Raw genomic sequence first — 18579 nt, 5'->3', positions numbered from 1 at the left:
TAAGATCCTGTAAAGATTTCATATTGCTTCATAAAGGAGCCCAAGGGCTCTTTTTGGTAGGTTGGTTGGTTGTATTTCCACTTTTACATAAAAAGAAGCTGTGGCACAAAGGTTGAAGAACATGTAAACAGTAAGAAATAGGAACAGATCCAGGTTTCCTCATTCCCCCTACCTTGGCATCTTATCTGCTGATTTGCATTTGCTCTCATATAATAAATGACATAGCTAACGTCAGATTTAGGTCTGTGTATCAAGGTTTACCATGAAGTGCTCCTCTCTTCATACCCCCTAGCCACTTCATTCAAAGCTCTTTTCCTTCTACCATTTCCCAGAGGTTGGTTCTTGTGTTTGCCATACAAAGGCTCATGTATTCCCTGTGTTATTTACTTTCACAGTTGGTTATTCATGGCTTTGACAAGTTATTCCAGTTACACTCTGGATGCAATGCTTGTTCAGGTAGGGTGTAAGAGTCTTCTTCACTGGAAACAACAACAGCTCATCGATGGGACCAGCGAAGACACCAGGTGGGGAAGGGGTAGGAGAAACTGTAGGGCTGTGTCTTTTTCTTTAATGATGCAGAAACATCTAAGATATTTTCTGCTCCATGTTGGAAAATTCCTATCAACTGATCTCTTTGGAGTAACAGCCAATGCTCTCTTAGAGAGCGCGAGCCCTGTTTCAGCTGGGCAGGAGGACAGCTTGATGCGCAGTATACATGGTTGTGAAATATCTCTCCTACCACCTTCCCTCCCCTTATCCCCCTACCAGTCTTAGTAATAAATAAGGTCACAAACTGAGCCCTGAAATATTTTCCTATCATTCAGCTCCTCTCTGTTCACAGCAGTGCTACTCTGTATGCTTCACTCCATGCTGTCTCATGACAGCTGAAGGCTTTTTTCAATAAAATATGCTAAAACAAATAGACAATACATCATGGACCTTAAAAAACGTAATAGTAACATTAATGGAAGCAAATTGCTTCCCATCACTTACCATCACTTCCTTTGATCTAAATCATGTATTAAGAACACACCATTGATGCTGCTGTTTTTTCAGTTCAGCATTAGCAGATATCACTAGAATAAATGTCTTGACAGGCAGTTTTCATAACTTTTTTTTCCTCCTGCTTCATATGGTAACTCACTATAGAAATGTCAGTTTTCCCCACACATAGTGCCTTATATTTAGAATGCACTGTGTATTAACTGTTTTTGAAATAGTTGGTACAAACTACTCGGTATCTCTCTGATAACTTCTGCCAAACTTCGTATTAATGCACTTCTCAGTTATCGACAAGCAGTTCTGTTCTATCTTCAGGAATGATTGCTCAGCTGTATTTCATTTCCAATGTATTTTTGTTTGTTAAGGCTTGCACTTAAATGTGAATGCAGTAGTACAGGAAAAAATATGAGGAAACTGATGTATATTGTCAGAATTTCCACAAATTCAAATAGTTTCAGTTTTTATACTTCAGGTAAGAGAATGAAGCATAGAGCTAATTAATGTAACCACAAAAAAATTCTGAAGAATTTCAGAGAGGGATCTAAAGTCTTAAAACTATATTCTCTTGAAAGTAAATGTGAATTGTAACTTTTAACGACTTTTTGCATTTTGCTACTTTGCTTTTGAGCACTTCTGTTTCTTCATCAACACCCAAAAGTCTTTGTAAGAAAGGAGAAATAGAAAAACTGTCTCTGCAATTAGATCTCTGCTTTCTAATAATGATTTGCCTCTGGGCCCATGAATTGCATTAATAGAAGCTGATAAGGCTTTCTTGAATCTGAAAATGACACTACTTACTAAATTATTTTCTTATTAAAATGAAACTTAAAAAAGATATAGATGAATAATTATGATGAAGCTCACAGTGAAGTTGGGGAAATACTTTTACATGAAAGGAAGTTCATAAGATGACCATGTAGGTCAAAGTAAAACTAACAAGGAACCTGAAGAACAGTCCTGCAGCCACAGTCCCCACTGATGCAAGCGGACCACCTGCTGTGCTCATCCAAACATCTGTCAATAGACACATTGCAGGGCAAGCAATTAGGAAACTATCCAAAAGTGATGTCCTCTAGTATGCCACAATATCCCTTAAAAAAAAAGCAGTTGAGGGCTGATTCTTTGATAATCATTAAGGCAACTTTAGCAGATGGTATATTAATGGATGTTATTCTTTTTACAGAGGTGAAGGAGTCAGGGGTTTGTGAGACACATTGTCAAAGTTACCTCCTGAATAAACTGCAGATTAGCATGATTTAAGACCAAGGGGAAGATCTGACAAAATAATTTCATGGGAACCCCAAGAAAGGAGCTGGCAATTGAAAAGAAAACAGGCTCAAGAAGGACCTTGAAGGATGAAGGAAAACTCATTCATATACATTCATATACAGCTTGTCAGATAGATACAGAGAGATTACTTAACTGTGTTGAGCTTGGGTTTCTTTCAATTCTGTCTTTAAAAAGCTTTTGAACTGCCTTATTATTTTTGGCCTCTGCAAATTAACATAAAAGCAAATGGAAGTATTTATCCTGGCTTGTGCTGAGTAATATTTGGGGTATTAGTTAACATAAGGTTATTCTATGGATATGATGTTAATCTCTGGGCCACGCACAGGGACCCTGGCATTTCAGTGCTTTTCCCCAGAACGTCCAAACTGGAATGAGGTGCATTCATTGCAGATGTGGCCAAGCCTGTGTGAAAGTTGATTGCATGGGGTTTGGGTGGAAGATGTCTCTTCAGATGGCAATGTTGGCTTGGAAAGCTCTTTGCCTTGTGGTAAGACAAAGAAAACCTGCTGAGCCTCAGGCAAACCTGTAATCATGACTTGCAAATTATAACCAATATGTTGTAAATAACAGGCTGGAAACCCTGTCTTGGAGTAAGATATAACCTGATATCTCAGTGGTTGCTCTAAGTCAAAATTTTTGTTACCATGAATAGTCCTTATTATAATAAATGCATTTCCATCATACATAGAATAAAACAAAAAAGTGATTTGTTAATGGGTCTTGGGTACATGTAGAAAAATCCAAATCACTTTAAATAACTAATGTAACACCTTAATGTACATAGACCTAACTCTAAATATTTCTCAACTTTGTGATATGGTACATAACCTGGTAGATGTTTCACAGCAACTCTGGCTGAGGACCAGTTCCTGTACAGTGCTCAGGCTACATTTGCAGAAAGGAATCAGGAGTCCTCTCTGCAACCTGGACCTTTGTCAGTCATTTGTGTTCAAGACTTTCTCCTCTCCTTGCTTCCCCTTCACCTGTCACTGATCCACACAGGGACAGCTGTGGCTGTCTCCTCACCCATCAGCGACTGCAGCTGCACTGCGCTCAAGGGCCAGGCCTCCTTCAGCATAACCTACACTCCAGGTAGAGACACACATTTTTATCCCCCTTTTGTTTCTGTTTATTTGCTCCTACAAAGTGTGCAACTCTGTTGTTTGTTTGGATTTTGTAAACAGATGCTTTTATTTGCTTTTAGTTTAACCTTGCTTGCCTTAGAGTGGTTTTAAGGTAATTATTGAACTCTTATAATCCTTCTGGCTATATTAAAAAAAAACATACTGGCTGCTTTTCAGGTTGACTAGTCCTGTACTACATTCCACAGGTTGCCTGAATTTGAAGAGGCTGTGTCTCTACCTAGCTATGGAGGCTAGTGTGTGAGCTGGTCTTCCAGGGTTTGGGAGCAAGAAATGTCCTCCACTTACCACTGTTAACCAGGAAAGCTCTCCTGCATGTAGCAAACAAGGAGAAGCCCACCTCATCTACAAGGGCGCATTAAACTTATTAATAGGTTTATTTCTCTTCTGAAGTGAACGTCATGTGTGTTTTGAATACAGGACAACAGTTCCCTCAATAAGAATGGGCTATTGCTGTGGTTTGTAAGAAGTGTAGGCACAGTTTCATTCTTTCAGTTCATCATTTCTTCACCTAATCCATTTAAACTGGGAAAAAGAGAAGTGAAGGCTGTGGTAGGAAGGCAGAAATGAGACAAATATAGCTTTAAGCTAGCTAATGGAGTGTATCGAGTAGTATAGCTGGGGCAGCATGGCATTGAAGCGCATTTATCCTGGCCTAAGGGGGGTTTGCAGTCCACGCTGTGGTCAGTATGACTGCAGGCATTCTCCATGTAACACCAGAGCTTGGGCACATCTACTCAAGCTAACTGTCATATAGTTTTAGCACTCATTTAATGGGTAGCATTTTGAAATATTTGCATGGAGCTAATTCTGCTTCCTGGAAAACTAATGGAGTGTGAATTTTGGCTCCAGTGACAGGCAATCACTCACCCTCCTTAAATATTCAGTATGGTGTTAGGGCTTGGATTTTCATATATGACCATTTTAATGCCATATTTGGTGTGGGGAGGATTTTTTATTGATAGTTAAGTAAGCAAAAGGCTGTAGGTAGGGAATGGTAGGGCACTAAAGACTAAGTAAAAGCACAGCTGGTTAGCTTAATTTTTATTCACAGAGAGACTAAATGCCTGTGATAGTATGATACAATTAAAACATCACAACAATTACATAAGTATATTGCAGTAAATCAACCTCCTGCTTAGTTCATAGCAGATGAATGGGCACCAACTTTATATGTAGAAACTATTCTCTATTGCGGTTGTATATCCCTTAATCAGATGCTGTGGAAGGAGGATAGGTCAGTGTTCCCTCCATATGTTATATTGAATCTCATTATTTAACCAACCATGCCTGGGAAAGGATGAACATTTAAAAAAAATGCTTCCCCCTTTCTAAGTATCAGCTGAGAAGCCCTAATCCTAGTGTTGCAGATAGCTTTTCCAGCTAAGTAATTAAGTGTAATATGTAAGAAGTATGAATTACTTGCAGCAGGTGACTAGACCCTAGTAAGGAGTAGATGAGCAATTTACAGTTCCCAGAAGCTAGACTATTGCCTCTGGAGCACTCCACAAAGGTAACTTTATGAACCATAGCCACTCCTGGTAGCATAGCGGTGATCTCCATTTCCTTTCTCTGGTTCTTGTGGAATGGGAGGAAAGAAATCCTAAGCCAGATGCACATGTGATAGAAATTGTCACTGCTCTGTTGATTCTCAGCATAGCTAGGCCAGTCTTTGCTGCCTGACCAACAGACCTAAACTGCTTTTGGAATTATTACAAACATCCAATTAGAGTGGATTTTCCTGTATCATTGATAGATTTAATTCTGAAAAGAAGATAATAAAAAAACATTCCTTAGAATAGATGGAAAATATCCTGTTATGCCATGCCATTGAAAATTCTTTTCATGAAGCTATAAATCATGATGCCATAAAAGCAGTATGTGTATGGAAATTTGCTGGTTACTCAAGATCCTGATCTTGCAGGTTAAAAAGGAAGTGTAGAAGATTTAGTAAATCTGACAAAATGTAGATGTCTACATCTAAATCTGAGCTACTCACCTTCAGCTATCTTTATAACTGACAGATATATAGTCAAAGATGAATAAGATGCATGTCATTTTAGAGTAAATTCCTAAATTTAACTCAGAAGAACTGCTCCCTGAAAGCACCCATTTCCCTCCATCAGATATAAAGCACTCCCAGTGTGTCTACACATCCGCAGAATAATTACCTAACGTGAAATGTAACTCACCATGAGTGACTTCAGGTGTTTGCATGCAGTCATGGTAACACAACCGACTGGGAGTCCATATGGGTGGAGATGCTTGGTCACCCTGCTTAAAATGGTACTGCTACCGAGCTGACCTGTGATACCGTCTTGCATTGCCAAAGCAGGAGAAGCAAAATCAGCTTATGAAACCCTGCAACACTTCAGTTCCCTCAAACACTAAGTCAAAGTCAACTATGTGTAAGTGCAAAAGACCTTTCTAGCAAGCAGCTGTGTCAAGTTTTTTTGCTTGGACATGACTTCTGTTTCCTCATCATCCTCTCAAGAAGGATATTTTTTCACGAAACCTCATGTAAAACATGCCTTTTTCTAACCAAAGATACAGCTAGGTATTTCAAATCCTATATTAACCACCTGAGTTTTTGGTGTATGCTTTGGTGTATGCTTTGATCGATGCAAGGCTTGTAATGGAAATGAGATAATGGTTCATATTTTGGTTTTGTTCTGGATATTTTGTTTGGCTATTGTTGAGCCCAGGTTTGGAGTCACGGTTGGATCTGAGACCAGAGGGGCTGAAGAATTTATTTGATTATCGGATCCTGCAAGGGCTGAAATTTAAACGTTTGGTTCCAATAGATTAGAATGGCTAAGGCTACTTTCACAAATGGTCACCGAGATATGGTTTAATCTTAGTGTTAGGATTACAGAGAAGAGGATTTTAAGAGTTAGGTTTGTTGATGGCATCAAAAAAGCTTGTGGTGTAAGTGAATACTAGTGGAAAGGCAATTACTTAATTACCTCTGGAGGGCAAAACTGCTGCTATGCTTGTGGTTAGAGTAGCTGTTCAGGACAACAGCAACTAATGTAGTCAACTTTCTGCATGATCCTGCAACAGCCATATGGTTGGAATGATGCCTGCAATCAGCACAGGCAAAAGGCATATGTTTGACTTGTTCTGTAATAAATAGCAATATCTGTCTATGTTAGCACTAGTATTGGGTTTGAGGCTTTTAAATATGAAGTAGTGAACACCCAGCTTTATTGCTCATCCTGMAAGACTCACTGGCCGATGGCTGAAGCTGATGCTAAAATAGAATCACAGATTTATGTTTTGTTTTGGTGCAAGTGGGAACGTGTTGGCTACCATAATCTAGATTATAGCACCTTCATAATCCAGGGTTACTTTCAGTCTATGGCTGTGGGCATCTGGGACTAAATAGTTTGTTTCTATTGGTAGGCTTTACAGGCCTGCAGGGATGCGCCCAGGGTTGGTTCTAGGAGGCAACAAATATTAAAATAATCTTCTGAAGGTGTTAGCAGTCACTGAGCTGTATTTAATGCCAAGGTTGGACCTGAGTGCAGGATTCAGATTTGGGAAAATGAGTGCCTGAAAAGCTAATTTTATTACTGGATCTTGCCAGGTACTCATGTTTAGAAATGAGGAATGAAAAGACAGATTAATAATTTAGAGTGCTCTGTGGGGTAGAGTTTACCTGGGGTGTACTTAAAGCTGCACTTTGGCTTCATTTACTGCTCAGATCAGTCAGAGCTGCAATGCCAGATATTTCTGGATGGCAGAAATGGCTTAGCTTTTTTCTTGGGGAGGGGGAGCTCCAAGGGCAGTTTCAGGGGTTACAGCTCAGTTTGGAGTCAACAGCTGGGATGAACTTCTAGGCTTTCAGCTACAGCACCGATATCGCTCTTGCTCAGGGTAAGGGCTGGTTTCACAAGGGAGGATTATTTTGTACTTTTCTGTGGCCTGTAGGCAAGGCTGGGGTTACGGCTACAGGGCCTGATGGATTGTCGATGTCTGCGTGGTGGTCTGGGGTCAGGGCTGCTGGCCAGAGGGGAAATAGCTCACTCCTTTTCCTAGCTGTGATAGGTATCTTGGGACTACGACTATGCCCAAACATCAGGTTAGTGTTACAGACAGCAGGGCCAGACGAGCAAGGTTTAATGGTGCAACACAGAGGGTGCTGTGGGCTAAGGGAAGGGCTTGGGCCAGGAGGCGAGAATATTTTGTCCTACTTTGCAGCCAGTATAGGGGTTTCAAAGATACCATCAAACTTGAGGTTGGAAACAACAGAACCTGAAATACTAGTTTTACTATTTGGATTCTTAAAGGTGCTATGGTCTAGGAATCAGGCAGGTGTAGATTTTATAACCTCATAATCTGGTCTATAACTATACCAGCTGGAGTTTTGGTGTTTTGAGCTCTATGACCTTAACGGCTCAGTTTATTGCAACATCGCAGAGACTCTGCCCAGGATGAAGGGCTGTGCAAGAAGTGGAGAATGCTCTTCATATTACTTCAGCCTCCTCCATAAGTATATTGGGGTTCTCTAATTAAACTTGGAATTAGAATAAGTGCTAAAATGGGGGAAATTGCAGCAGGGAGACATTCATGCTCTTTTAAAGGCCTCAGGGTTGTAATTAAATCTAAGGTTAGAGTTTATTTTTTGGATAGTTGAGCTGTAAGACCTGACAGGCTTTTTAAGTTGGGAAGAATAGAGTAGCAAAAGGGGAAAAGGATTTTTTTTTTTCAGTTAGTTATTTTCCAGGTGAACACTGGAGAAGTATTCTGGCTGGACCTGGGCCAGGGGCTAGGGCTAGTTACAGATGGTAGAGACTGAAGAGCTGTGTTTACTGTTGGCCTGAGGAAAGCACTCTGCGCTGGGATGGGTGCTGGAGTGAGACAAAGAACTCATACATATGTTTTTCTGGCCTAAATGTATTGTCATGCCTAAAATTCAACAGGGTTTAGGGTTAAGATTACAGACCGCACAAGCTGAAATATGTGGTGTAGTGCTAGATCCTTCCAGTCCCCCTGGGTTAGGAAGGGTGCTAGTGCTAGTGGGAGAACATGCATGTATATTATATAGATAAATTACACACACACACACACACACACACACACACAAATTATGTGCATATATATATATGTGTGTGTGTGTGTGTGCATGTGTGTATGTAATGTATTTACTTATTTTCCACATTTGGGCAAAGGGCTAATATTGTAGAGTTATTAACAGGAGGACCTGGGGAGGTATACTCATTGCTATGGCCTTCAAGACTTGGTCACCTATAATGAAGACTATTGCTAGAAGGGAAGAATGATTTACAGTTTGCTCTTGTCCAGCTAGGCCTCTCTGTGTTAAGACTAAAGCCTAATTTTATAGCTGGAGATAAGGTTAAAATTTTAGTGTATGGGACTACCCTAACCAAAGTCTTGTCAATGTGTCTTCTAAAACACTCTAATCTCGAATCAATAGTAGAGAAGAATTGCTTCCCAGCCACTGTTGTCCATTAGCCACATACTAACCACACTCCTAATGCCAGTCATACCAAGAAGCATCTACCAGTAACAGAAATATTCATGAGGAATTTGCCTCTTTTTTGCACCAGTCCTCATCCTCATCTGTTAGGCTTGACAAGATCCAAACATAAACTAAGTCCTTCAGTCTCTGCTCTCTGTAACCCAACCCTAACTATCACCATAACCACAACCCTAGCCACAGGCTTAATAATAATAAACAGCTTATCCAGACCAGAAGACAGAGCATGCCTCCCTATTGGTAGCAGTCCAGTCCACAGGCATGTCAGTATCTGGATATCAAACTAGCTCTTCAGTTGAATCTTGGCTTGATTATAGCCCAGGGCTATCTCTTCCCTTTAGTTCTCCCTCTCCTCTTTTCTTTTGAAGTAAAAAAGAAATCATTCTGTCACATAGCCCCACATCTCATCCTTTGTCAATGAACTTTGCATCAATAAATTGAGTTCTTCAGCCCCTTTTCTGTAACCCTAATCCCCTCTCCAGTCTTAATCTTAGGTGTAAACAATTGTCCAAGAGACATAAAAATTAGCTATTGAGATGGACTTGCCACAGCTATACTTAAGCCAGTTTCTCTTTTCAGTGTGAATCTCCATCCTATTCCGCTGAACATGACACATCCATGACAAAAGATGTTCCTACTCTCAGTAATTTTAACTCTAAGCATAATCCTAACCTTTCTTTAATAGCATTCCAGAAGTCTTACCTCAAAGGAAAAACAAAATACAAGCCATTCTTCACTTCTGGCTCACATTCCAATTCAGCAAACCTTGCACGACCCAGCAAATATCTTACCAATTTGGTCCTTCCAGTTCACAGCCTCACATTTAAGCCTATCCGGAACTAGACTTACTGGGGATGGGGAGACCTCTATCACAGCAAGAACAATTTAATGTGAGCATTAGCCCTTATCCCAGTTCAGGGAGCCTTGCATTTTACTTTGACACTCTTTGCAACCCTATCTCCAGCACCAGTTCTAGCCATGAACCTAACCATAGCCCAGAAGTATCTACCTGGACAACAAAAAAAGGCATAGAAGTTATTCGTCCTTTCCGCTGACCACATTTGCCTTCCATATCAGTGGAACAGGCAGAAATGAGCCTTATCCCCTCTGCTGTAGGTACTCATGCCTTATCTCTGTTCTTGCTCATTCTCTTCCTGCCCTACAAGTGACATCAGGGTTGCTGCCCCAGCTTTGAGTTTGGTCTTTGGCCAAAGACACCATGGGGGAGAATGATGGGCTCAATGCTGCAAATATGGCAGCTGCTCCAGGAAAACACCCCAAATGATTTGACTCCAGACCTCCTGGATGTCCTTCTGTTTCAGGAAGAAAACATGGACAGTGACTTCCTGGGAGTCTTTGGGACTGTGGCTGCCTTGCTGACGGCCAGCTGGAGAATCTGGGCCCACGAAAGGAGACTGGACCAGTGGGTGGGATCGCATTGTCCTTGACGCATGGCATGATCAGCAAAGTGTTCAAAACTTCTGCAAAGGGCACAAGCAAGGCTCCTGGCTGGTGTTACAACTTCATCATTGCCTGATAGAAGTTTGAGACCTGCGTCTGTGCTACAGAGAGTGGCTATTTCTCCACAAAACCTCCTAACACCTGACTTACTGTCCGTCAAGCAGACAGGGTAGGCAAATCCACTATCAGCAAAGTTGCAATAAAGGTCTCTGAGGCTGTAGCCCAAACTCTCTACTTTTGGGTGATGAGAGTGGGAAATGGATATGAAATCATCCAGGCCTTTGCTCTCTGTATGTCCTTGGGAAGCCTGGGTGCTATTTGCAGGATGCAGTCGAACACAGCGCCTGGCGCGGGCAGGCACAGCTGCRCAAGCCTCCGTGCCTGCTGCAATCTCATCGGCTCACGAGCTGGGTCAGCCAGTGGAGGGGAGAGCTGCTGGCTCTTCAAGCAGGGGGTCAAGCAATTCCCTACAGTGGAGGAATAGCTGTTGTGGTTTACTGTTGTACTTCAAAGCGCAAATACAGAGACACTGTCAGCAGTCAGCTAAGGTTTAACTTTATTATCAACAGCTATGGGATATGTTAGATTAAGTCTGCATCTACTACAAATAAGCAAAGGTGTAGTTAAGTGAGAACTGATCAGACTTTACACATCACCATAGGGGATCCCATATTCTTGTGTTGCTTCTCAGATCCTGGCAATGCTCTTTGATGTTGYTGGGTCGTGACTATCTTTTATTTCTTTCTCCTGTCCCCCCTTCCCATCAGTCACTCTTTACATGCTCCTATGAGCTATGCAAAACTGATCTTTTCCATCCAGTTACAGGTTTTATCATGTCTGCTATAGACAGCTCTCTCACTTTGCACTTATTTTTACTTGTTATGGTCTTCAAACTGCCTCAATCCAGTTTATGTTCTTACGAGCTAGGTTAAATACAAGCAAGACATTTTCTGTTACAAGGTCAGCTTTTTCTCAGGTCCTTGCATGCCAACTTATCTGGCCAGGTTGTTTGGGAACCGCAATGCTATCTGAATAACAATGCCTCCCATTGCAGCTTGTGATGTGCTGCACAAACCTTCTTAGGGATCTCTATGTACAGACTGTTCTGCAGACCTTGGTGCATTAACAGTACATAGTTACAGACCCATATGTCCCCCTGAAGGGTGGGAGTACACTTGGTGCACACCTGGAGGGCACCTTTCAAGTTTGTTTTGTCTGAAAGGAATCTATTTGCATGCACCAAAGCTGCTGTGCAGTACAACCCAGCGCATAGTAAGTGGGAATGATTAGGGGTTTAACTTCAAAAGCATGTTAGAGCTCTAAATTAAAAAGCTATTGTAGACCTACTCAATAATATCCAACTCCAGTACTCCCACCTGGACCAATGGGAATATAAACCAGTCTTCATTCTGCTAATGCTGCTGTTTCAGGCCAGCAGGCAATAAACCTAGCTCCTTCGCTTTCCATACTCCACATTTGAACCTTTTCTGATTCATTAGCAAGAGGGGAGCAGCAGCCCTCTCATGCCTCTTGTGAACAGTAACTGTTTTTTCTGCTTCTCATCCTAGCTGTCCATTYCCCTTCTGTCCAAAACCCCATCTGTTACCTAAACCCACAGGAAAACGAGCCCTACTCACACCTGAAATAAGCTTTACCCCTCAGGCACCAGTTCTTACCTTGAGTTTTTCAGGATTTAGCTGTAAACCAGAACTCAGGACCCTACTGTCAGTAACCCTTATCCCAGCTCAACCAAGAAGCTAAACACGAGCCTTCTGCCCTATAGCCAATGCATATCACTCTTTCCTTACCATAAACCAAACTCTTCAGTCTCTGCTTTCCTAAATACTAACTCTAATCCTAGCCATGATCCCAGTGCAAGCAATAATCCTGTTAGCTCAGCCTGACCTGCTGCTTGCTTTATGCCGCATAACAGTGAATCTTTTTGGAGCCTGGTCCCTAATTCATTAAAAAATGCACTGTAGCTCATTGTATTCAGTGACATTTCTTTTCTTGTCTGTCGCCAATTTTTTTATTGATGCTAATGAGCAAATAAGAAGCACTTGCGGTCTATGTTATGGTCACGGCAGGGACTAAAGGGTTAGGGTGCTTTGTCTTGCAAGGTCAGTAGAGCTAGTATTTGGGGGTGGAATTAGGTGTGAAAATAGGGCTGAATGGTTCATCTTTGACACTGGGTTGTGTATGTGTCTCTGGGCTGTGCATGGCATCAAAGGTATTATGAGATCTGGATTTGGAGTATTTGCAGGGAAGTAATATGAATGTTTATGTCATGGTGGTGCCACAAATGAAACACAGGTTCTGATAGTCCTATTTCCATAAGGGCTGTAGAGAGTTAAGGTACAAATCTTTCCTTCCTCGTTCCTGTTAATTTAACCGAGTGCCTGAAACATGCATACCATGCTAACGGACCTGAGCAAGCATAAAAGAGTCTACTTAGAGTTGCCGCAGCTTCTGGCTTCACCTAAAAACAACAGAACTGGAATTTTTCTTGATCTGGCAAGGGACTGACTTTGCTGAGCCGAAAGGCCCGTGGATAAATGGGGGCCCCGTGACAAAGATGAAGTGGCATTTGCAATAGTGGAAGTCCTAAAAATGGTCCCTGTCTCTGCTGGGATTATTTGTAAAAAAAATATATATATATATACAAACATATTAACAAGATAACTTTAAAAGCTGAATGTAAGACTGTTCAAACATGCCGTATTGGCAAGCCTAGAAAATGAATTCACCAGTTATATATGGTGAGCAGCAATTTATTCGCCCCGGTTTACAACGCGGGCCTGTGTGACGGCTGAATTCAGCGGTGGGCCCATGGGGAAACTACCTGCCTCTCGTGAGCAGCGTTGGCTTTGCTGCGTGATGATGAAATCAAGGGTTTAGAAGGCCGCCTCCATTCACGTTTTTTATAAGTGGGCTTCGGACGGTGTCAGCTGCTGCTGGAGCGAGGCTGGGCTGGGCGGATGTCTCCACCGCACACACGCCGTGCGGGTGCGCTTCAGCCCGAGACATTACGTACAGCGTCTAATCCCGTAAACCATAAAATCTCACGTGAATGGGGCCATTGATGAAGCCCGCAGGTAAGGGCTGCTTGTGTGAACGACTGCTTGAAGGACTGGGACCTCTGATTTCAGGCGGTAGGAAACATTTTCTCATTATGTTTTGTGTAAAAACACCTGAAAATCAGGTCCTAATAACATTTCTGGCAGGCGCGTCGCTGTGGTGTGAAAGGTATTGCTGACATTTAGCGAGCTGCTCTGACAGTTAAAAATGATGGGCTGATTAAGGAGCTGGCCAGGCTCCCATGGAAGCCCAGGGGTTGCAATGGGAGCAGAAGCGGCTCCTAAATATTGAAAATGCTGAAGCCAGGGATGGAAATAGAAGATAGAAACAATCCTCGTGTACCCTGTGAAGCAAAGTGAAGCTGACCTTCTCGTCTTAGTTGCATAYCCAAAGGAAAAGAAGGTGGGAGGCAGGAAAAAGGGGGAAGACTGTCACTAATAAGGTTGTCTGTTAATGATGTGAGTCATTCCTCCAGTGTCTGCAAAGAAGCAGTTAATTTATCTGCCAAGAATAAATTAACAGTGAAACTGCTTTGCCAGTCTAATTACCTTGCAGGCTGAAAGGAAATGAAGGTTTGTTGCTCCTTAATAGCTTTTTCTTCAATGAACTGTTGCAAACACTTGAACTAAAAATAATAGAGATGAGGGGGGGTGTGGAGCGAGGGCTGTATTTTTCTGTAAGTAGCAGTGTTTGTTCATTCTCAAGGGAAACTGGAGGGGGGAAAGATTTATCCTCTAAGCTAAACAGATACATTAGATATATGTGGCAGACAACTGTCTCAAGATAAAACACTTAGAGAGGGAGTCTTTTTCCTTGCCAAGCCTGCTCTGTTCTATACAAGGAAGACTCTATTTTCCTAAATATTTTAAATGAATATGAACTATTGATCATTCAGGTCAACAGTCACAACGCTCTTTTTACCTTTTAATATCCTTTTCTGTGCAAGGCATAAATGTAGCAGTAACTTACTTCTTGGAATCATTTGAACTCATATTCCAAAATAGCACTAAATTTTTTGTCATTAAACACTTTTTTCTAGTGCACCTAAGGAAAGGGACATGAAAAATAATATAGCTTTGGGAAAGTGCATTTGAAATATCCAAATATCCAGGAGTCAAATTCTTTGTCTGTTTGCTTTTCTTGGAAAGTTTCAAATGATGCCTCAAGTGTGGTTGTGGCCACTAGCTATGGAATATGTCACTGCCTATAGAATATGCAACTTGATTTGAGGAAAGTTCAGAGGTAGTTGGTTATCACACAGTATTTTACTATTGCAGGTTTCTGTAGGCAGAGTCAAATTCTTTAGGATCATTATAAACAGCTATGAACACTCTGCAGGCAAGTATCGTGGGATTTCATGTTTTATGCTGAAAACCTCACAGAATTAAAACGTCACAGAATTAAAATGTTACAATGCACATAAAGAAGAGATAAGCTTATTTAGAGACAATAGTCGAAGAAGAAAGAGTTGAGAAATTCACACTGGGAATATTTGTACCTGCAACTCGCCACACAGAGCTAGTGTTTACTGTGAACAGGCTTCAGAGACTGCCTAATGTGACAGTTGGTTGGATTAAGTGCCAATTACTCATTACTTAGTCACTGAAATGTCGGACAGTACATCAGTTTCTTAGTAATTGTGCAGCTGGTTAGGAAAAAAAAATCAATAGGACACCTATTCATCAGAATTTATTGATTTTTGTCAAAATTAAAATGTTATGTGGTGATGGATCTGATTCAGTGGAGGCCATAAACAGACTTTTTCTCCCAGAACCAGCTGCATTTGGTGAAGGAGGTGGTGGCAGCTCCTCTGCCAGGGGCTGCCTCTCCAGCTCATCTCCTGGCCCAGCACTCTCCACTTCCCTTCCTGCAAAAATAACTGGGGTACATTGAAGGAGTGGCTGGGGATCATGGGCTTGATTGTTTTAATTTGGTTTAAATGACTGAGGTGAGTGAGCTCTGGGAGACAGTAACCTCTTCCTCCTGTAGTGCTGGCCTGCATGTGTGTGACATTTTGGACCCCCGTGAGCTGGACTTCCTCTCCTCTCTCCCTTGTCTCCAGACGGCTTGTCTTCCTGGCTCCTCTGGCATGTACCTGGTGGTAGGACTCAGAGGTCTCTAAGCTCTACAGCTCTGGGGCATCAGGCCAGGCAGATGGTTTTTGGTGGTATCTTACGGAGATATTTAATATCTCTCTGATATTGGTGGAGACTTTTGAACGCTGATGGGAAACAAACCGTTTTGAAAGGCTGAAGTTCTCTGAACAGTGGATTTTTCATCTCTTAGGATGTCACTAAGTGTTTCAAAATTAAAAAGTCATTTTTTGGCTTTAAGTACATGAAAAAATGGGCCTAAAAATGTCAAATACTGAGACAGAAAGGTGGCCCCCATGCAAAATGGGCAATTCTAATAACAGATGCCGGGCTTCTGAGATTGAAAGGACTGTGAAATGAGTTTGGGAGCTCTCTTCAAGGAGAAATAACTTCAGCAGCCTTTTGAAAATCTCTTGCAGGCATTTAAAGTGGCCTCTGTTACCATTCTTCTTCCCTTGTTATGTCTCTGATGACACTAGAAATAGCAGGGTAGAAGGAGGTTGAGTATGTAGCAGTCTTCACAAATCTTGGGTGAAGAACTTGTACTGAAGGGAAGGATTGGGTGGAAGTTACAGGAGACTAGTCTGCATAGAAATAGCTGGAAATAAGTTATGGTGCTTCTCTGAATTGCTTTTTACTGAAGAGCCTGTTTGAAATACGAAGCCTTCCTCTACTATTAGAGTAAGGCAATGAGGTCCCCACACTAAGGGCATATAGGGTGGGGAGAAGTGGTTGCTTGGGAAAGCTGCCCGACTTCTTGTCTGACTGTGAGGTATATAGTTTCTATGTGAAAACAGAAGTATATTAAATAAGGTATTAATACATATAAGGTATTTTGTAGGCCTTAAACGCTTGTCAGAAAAGGAATAAGACCAACAGAAGATGAATTATTTTATTATTTGACTTGAAACTGAGTTTCAGGGTAAAATTATCTGAATTCTGTTTACTCTGAAAAAAAAAAGCCTACATAAATGAATCCTTTTTTAAGACGGTGTGCTTTAAATCTGTGTTTAAAAACAACACTAAATGTTGGGATCTAGGAAAAAATGTTAGTCCAGTTGTACATTTTGGCTAAGTTAATGGTTTTAAGTATGTTTTGCTTTCATGAAATTATCTTTCCGATTCTTGATTTTATGTTTCTATTGAATATATTTCTATACACTTTCTAAAACAATGACTGTTAATTTTGAATCATCTTACCAGGACAGAATAAAAAATCACAGGAAAAATAAGCTTTTTTTGATGAAGAAATTTTTTTGATGGATTTTCTGTAAGAAAAGCAAAATTACCTAAGCAAAGAGGGGATAAAAACTTTGTTTTATAGTTAGAATTTCAGTGACAATGTTCTTGTGCATTGGTCTTGTTTCCTGACATATCCTTGATTGGTCAGATATGACCCAAAATATCTCCTGTTCATTTTGAGTATGCTGAAGATCTTTATAATCACTCCTAATATGGGGGGGGGGGDGGGAGGGGATGCAAGTGCTTGAGAATTAAATTGTAGCTGAGTATGATTGATTATATATATTTTTTTTCCCCTCTTTTTGCTTATAATGTCTTTTTCTCTTAGAATAGTTTGTCTTATGTGCCAAGATGCCAGGAAGATGATTTATAGTAGTCATAAATATTATTTTAAGTCTAGAGTAGGAGATGAATAGGTAACACCAAATATGTCTCAACTTTCTATACACCCTCCCAGTTACTGAGGACTTCCATACAAGATTAGATCTCTTTATACTTCAAAGATATATTAGTGTTTTAACATTTTTAACCTTGTTATTTGTCTCTAGTACAGGAGCAGGTGTTCAGTAGTTCAGACAACACACAAACATTTTGAGGAATGCTCTGAAGCACTAGGCGATTCTACCCATCTGTGGAGCTGCTTCTTTTGCGTGTCTTCAGGACCTTTTTTCTCAAAGAATGGGAATATTCAGACACGTGAGTGTAGCAGAAGAACCACTGAACTGACTGCTTGGTAAACCTGAAAACTGGAGTTTCTTGGACAAATGCTTTGCAGAATTGGCAGGCATGAAAAAATGTATATATCTTTTTAATTATTAGAGTCAGAAGAGCACTGGATAGATAATGCTGGGTTTATAAAGTGGTACACTTATGAGGGGAATTATGAAATTTTGGATGCTGGTACAAATAGTTTCCTCAGCTGCAACTTCACATGGGGTAATATGAAGACACAGGCCTGCCTGAGGACAGTGACGGACATGTTGGTCTTGTTAGACTTGATATAGAAGCGAAAAGCCTCAGGCAAGTCATAACCTCAATGGTCATAAGAAGGTCCAGTGCTGAAACTAAAAAACTATATCAGAAATAAAATCCTTACACCTATTGGAAATGCTTGCATTGGCATGAGTGTTTATTCAGTTATAAAAAGTCTCTGACTTAGTAAAACATCCACTCTTGAGGAAGGGTTAGAACTCATATAAAGGTTGCTCTGGGACTTAAAATCTATTAAAAAGACTTGTGAATGATTATTTGCAGTAAATGATATTGATCTCCCCTTCTAAGGCCTGAAGTATGTTCATTTATTGTTCCTAATAACAAGTTGTATAAAATAAATCCAAACACTTATTTTACTTTCAAACGTCCATAAGATTCTGAGAAACAAATTATTGGATTAAGACTTCATTGGATTAATATAATCCCATATATGCTTTAGAATTTGCATGATTTATAAGATCCCATTACTTTTCCAAAAAAGCACTATAGAAAAGCAAAAAATGACAATAATATCCTTTGGAAGACTTGAAATAATCTGAAGTCTTGCTTTCTCATGACCTCTAGAAATAGATTGATTTGTCTTCTCCTGGCTTTTCCTTTCTTCTTGAAGCATCATTCCCTTTGTAGCTCACAGAGCCGATGTTGCTGTGCAAAGATGGGCATGGGGTGCCTGGTTTAGCACATGTGCACTTTGAGCCCAGGACATAGCTGGCAGTTGTCCTGCTCTGCTCTCTCCATGCACTGCAACAGCTGGGCTGGAAAGGCTCAGAAATAC

At 40.9% G+C, this 18579-nt stretch overlaps 1 long non-coding RNA gene across 4 annotated transcripts in view; it reads left to right on the top strand.

Annotated features, from left to right (window-relative positions):
• LOC112966048 overlaps window positions 1–17970 on the top strand; it is a 43328-nt gene extending 25358 nt beyond the window's left edge. For all 4 annotated transcript variants that reach the window (XR_003253482.1, XR_003253481.1, XR_003253483.1 and 1 more), the window contains 3 exons: window positions 396–3384; window positions 10260–10567; window positions 17360–17970. This is a non-coding gene — a long non-coding RNA (uncharacterized LOC112966048). The remainder of the gene's footprint in view (window positions 1–395; window positions 3385–10259; window positions 10568–17359) is intronic.
• The last annotated feature ends 609 nt before the right edge of the window (window positions 17971–18579 follow it).

The sequence above is a fragment of the Apteryx rowi genome, unplaced genomic scaffold (genome assembly GCF_003343035.1).
Source record: "Apteryx rowi isolate R43461 unplaced genomic scaffold, aptRow1 scaffold_230, whole genome shotgun sequence".
Classification (NCBI taxonomy): domain Eukaryota; kingdom Metazoa; phylum Chordata; class Aves; order Apterygiformes; family Apterygidae; genus Apteryx; species Apteryx rowi.
This window is presented reverse-complemented; position numbering and strand designations above follow the sequence as displayed.